Raw genomic sequence first — 4908 nt, forward strand, 5'->3', positions numbered from 1 at the left:
CAAGAACAGTGGAAATTAAATAAATACCAAAGAAATAAAACTGCAATCAACTAATAGGCTAAAGAAATGAACAGGTAGTTCTCAAAAGAAGAAACACAAATATCCAATAACATTTTAAAACATATTCAGCATCCCTAGTCATCAATGAAATGCAAATCAAAACTACTTTGAGATACCACCTCAACCTAGTCATTATCGTTATCATCAAAAAATCTGACATAAGCTCACTCTCCTCCAGCTGAGCAAGATGCCCAAAGGGAAGAGCACCAAGGGAAAGAAGGTTGCCCTGGCCCCTTGCCATCGTGAAAAAACAGCGGGCCAAAAAGGTGTTGAATCCTTTGAGAAAAGATTTTCACCATTGGGCAGTACATCGAACCCAAAAGAGATCTCACAGGCTTCGTCAAATGACCATGCTACACCAGGCTGCAGTGGCAAAGGGTCACCCACTATAAGCTGCTCAAAGCACCGCTTGCCATTAACCAGGTCGCCCTGACCCTGGACCAGAAACAACTATCCAGCTGCTTAAGCTTGCCTGCAGGTACAGGCCAGAGACAAAGTAAGTGAGGAAACAAAGGCTGTTGGCCTGTGCTGAGAAGACAGCTGCTGGCAAAGGGGAAGTCCCAACTAAGAGACCACCTGTCCTTTGAGCAGGGTCAATACAGTCTCCATCTTGGTGGAGAACCAGAAGGCTCGGCTGGTAGTGGTTGCCTGAGATGTAGATCCCTTTGAACTGGTGGTCTTCCTGCCCGCTCTGTGTCACAAGATGGGAGTCCCCTATTGTATCATCAAGGGAAAAGCCAGGCTGGAGTGATTGGTCCACAGGAAGACATGCACCACTCTTGCCTCTGCCCAGGGAAGGCAAGGTTACTCTGGCTACGCTGGTGGACGCTATTAGGACCAATTACAAAGACAGAGAATTGCTGCCACTGGGGAGGCAATGTCCTGGTGCCTAAATCTGTGACTCATGTTGCCAAGCTGTAAACAGCAAAGGACAAAGAACTCACCACTAAACTGGGTTAAATGTATACTGCTAAGTTTTCTGTACATAAATATAATTACAAAAATTTTAAAAGCCTGGAGGTGGTGGCGCAGGCCTTTAATCCCAGCACTTGGGAGGTAGAGGCAGGCAGATTTCTGAGTTTGAGGCCAGCCTGGTCTACAGAGCAAATTCCAGGACAGCCAGAACTATACAGAGAAACCTTGTCTTGAAAAAAAAAAAAAAAAAAAAATCTGACATCAGAGGTTGGAAAGGATGTGGGAAAAGAGGCATCCTTATCCATTGTGCAAATTAATACAGCTGTTATGGACATCAGTTTGGAGTGTCCTCAAAAAAAAAAAAACAAAACAAAAAAAAAAAAAAAACCTAGAATTACCATATGACCCAGGTATTCCATTCCAGAGCACACATCCAAAGAATTCAATATCCTACCACAGAGATATTCCCATATCCATGTTTATTGCTGCTCTTTTTTTTTAACCATAGCAAAGCAATAGAACCAATGTAGGTACCTATCAACAGATAAATGGACAGAGAAAATGTGGTACATATACAAAATGGAATATTATCCAACTGTAAAGAAAAGCAAAATCATGAAATTTTCAGAAAAAAGGATGAACTTAAAATATATAATATTAATTATGAGTTTGACCTAAACTCAGAAAGAAAAAGCTACATTTCTCCCTTATGTGCAGATCTTAGTCTTATTCAAATAAGTCAAGTACATATGCAAATTGCTCTAAGTGTGGGCATCGTTTATGGTTAGAAAGGCCAAGAGAGGATGATACTAGGTGATAGAAAAGGACAGAATGCAAGCAAAAGGGCACATGCATTGTGAAAGGGTATATAAAGCTAATTGTTTCTCTAGTTCCAATTCTGCTATATTATTTTTCTTTTCTTTTTCTTTTTTTTTTTTTTGTTTTGATTGATAAGTCCCTAAGAACATAATTTACAGTGGAAGAATGTAAGCCAAGCTTCATAGTTTCTGAATCATCCTTGTAACTGTATATAAGTTTACATAGATCCATAGAATTAGGGACTAAGCAAGTGTTTAGGTTGCTACATTAACCTTGTTTTGTGGTGATTTAACTTGAGTTTGTTACAATAAAGTAATTTTTACTAAAAAATAATAATCAGACAAGATTTAGAAATCAAGGCAATAAAAAGACCATTGTTTAGATTGAGTAAATTATAAGCAAAACAATTTGAATGTGCATAGGAGATTCTCAAGTATTTTGTCATGTATTATTAGTTTTAAAATGCTTCCTACAGTAGGCATTTTTAGTGGTTTAAATAAGAATGGCCCATATAGGCTCACATATATGAATGTTTGGTTCTCAGTTGGTGGACTGTTTAGGAAGGATTAGTAGTTGTGGCCTTGTTAGAGGAGGTGTGTCACTGGGGGTAGGCATTGAGCGTTTAAAAGCCCAAATCAGGCTCTCTGTCTATCTATCTATCTATCTATCTATCTATCTATCTACCTATCTGTTTATCTATCTATCTATCTACCTATCTTCTACCTACCTATCTATCTACCTACCTATCATCTATCTATTATCTACCTATCTACCTATCTATCTCTGTGTGTATGTGTCTGTCTGTCCATCTGTCTGAAAGCTTCAGCATCATGCCATGCTTTCTACTACAATAATCATAGATTCACACTCTGAGACTGTGAGCGAGCCCCCAATTAAATGCTTCTTTTATAAGTTATCTTGGTCACTGTGTCTCTTCACAGCAATATAATGACAACTAAGACATTGTATGAAGGAAGAAATAATAGCTGTGGTGTCCCTCACCTGTAGATTGTCTCATCCTGCTCTGGATATCAAATGACCATATTCAGGTGAGAACTAAAGATCCCCTTTTATGGAAAGCCACAGCTCCCAGTCTTAATTCCTACAGTGTCACAGCCCTGTTGACAATTTGAGTCAACATCTTCATTTGGAACCACGAAGAGCATAAGGCTAAAAGCAGCCATTTTCTGACCAACTATTATGTGGCCAACACCACAAATAACCAATAACCCCTACATCTCAGCCAATCCAGAAACATTCATGTGAAACTAGCACCTCTTCAAATCCCCATTTCACAGATGACAAAAGTGTAGATTGAAGACAGCATGGTGACAGTGTAGATAGATCATTACTGGAAGACAAATCTATCTCTCTTTCAAACTTTAAAAAACCCTGCAGAAATATAGATAGAAGGTAGGGTTGGAGGGAATTCTTAACATAGAATAAGACCATATCACAAGGAAATTCATCAGACAGAGCACATACATCCTTTTCCTTGCAAAACCTAATTTTGTTAATAGTAAAGAGATTTTGAAAGAAAATAAAAATTAATTTTGGGATCTGGAAAACCAGTTAACTAGTAATTGAGGTCTGGGGGCATAGCTAAGTTAGTAGAGTACTTGCCTAGCAGGCATAAAGCCCTGGGTTCAATCCCCAACATGCGTAAACCAGGTATGCAAAAAAAACAAAACAAAATGGAAAAACTGTACTCTCATCAACTAGGAGGTAAAGTGCTGGGAGCCACAGAAGTAAAGTAGGAATTCAGCTGGCTATGGCAGAAGCTAACACCTGGAAGAAGCCAAGGGCATTTCCAGAGGATAAAGCCAAGACTCACGAAAGTCTTGGTGATATTGGCTCTTGAATATTAGCTGTTTTCCTGAAATGAATTCCTTGTGTGTTACTGTAGCTTCTCCATTTCTAGAACAGTATGTTGATCATTCACTGGGCACAATTTGCCCATTACTAATGGAATATTTAGAAACCTTCTGTGCTGACAGCAATAGCGCAGAGATAATCCCAGTTTCAAGCCTCCCTGTAGTTATTGTTATTAGCAACATCCAGATAGAACCATCTCTGGATGAAAGTATCTTATCTGTGAAACTTCCCAGACTTTTTAAGAACAGACCATCTATCAGAGCAGGTAAAGGTTTACACTCACAACTTCCCAGGCCAGGTGGATGTGCTAATTAAGCTTAATTTTCTCCTTTTCCAAATCTTATCTCTAGTTCTAGATCTCCCTTTAACAATTAATTACTAGGTGCATCTAGTTGTGACTCAGGGAGCCTAGCCACTGAGTGCACTCCCCTGCCCTGACACAAAACAGTACCAGCCAAGATAGCTTGGACATATAGGAGCCAAAAAATAAATAAATAAATAAGGCAGTTTATTTTCACTCATCATTGAAAGACTCCTTAGACTTTACCTAACCACGTCTAAGAATATAGTTTGAGCACATGATTTCCCTTCTAACTGAATTTAGTCCTCAGTTGATTTTATTCCCCATTAGTCACTTCCCTTTTGTGTTGTAAATGATAGCTGACAATTACTGCTCTTTGTGGGGATCATATTGCCCCTCCTTTTGACCCTGAGGGAATTCAAGCCTAGTAACCTTGCCTTAGCCAGAGCATTGTGATTACATGTGTATATAACTGTAAACCCCAGAGACTTGAAGAAGACTAGATTGGAGGACTAGAAGAGAGAGCTAGAAGAATGAAATGGAAGAGGGGGAAGAGCTAGGTGGGAAAGAACAAGATGAGAAAGAAGGAGATGGGAAAGGAGCTAAGATGGGAAAGAACTAGATGGATGAGAACCTAGATGGGGCAGAACTAGATGAAGGAATTAAGATAGCACTTAGAGGGGACAGCAGAAAAGTGCAGAGAGAAATCAGGCGAGAAAGGAACTAAAAAAGAGAGCAGAATAGAAGCTGTGCAGAGAGAGAACTGACTCAGGAGAATAAAGTGAATGGACTAAAGAGCTCATTTCATATCATCTAAGATTAGATTATCAGCTGGTTGTAGATTCTTTTCCACCCTGGGAGAAGCTATTGAGGGGCTGGACCCCAATAGTCATTGTTAGTAAAGGCAGGAAAATCAGATATTCAAGGTCATCTTTGTT

General features: G+C 39.4%; 1 pseudogene; it reads left to right on the forward strand.

Annotated features, from left to right (window-relative positions):
* Nucleotides 1–241: 241 nt before the first annotated feature.
* LOC118590086 lies at nt 242–1020 on the forward strand (annotated as a pseudogene).
* Nucleotides 1021–4908: the final 3888 nt, after the last annotated feature.

The sequence above is a fragment of the Onychomys torridus genome, chromosome 8 (assembly GCF_903995425.1).
Source record: "Onychomys torridus chromosome 8, mOncTor1.1, whole genome shotgun sequence".
NCBI lineage: Eukaryota > Metazoa > Chordata > Mammalia > Rodentia > Cricetidae > Onychomys > Onychomys torridus.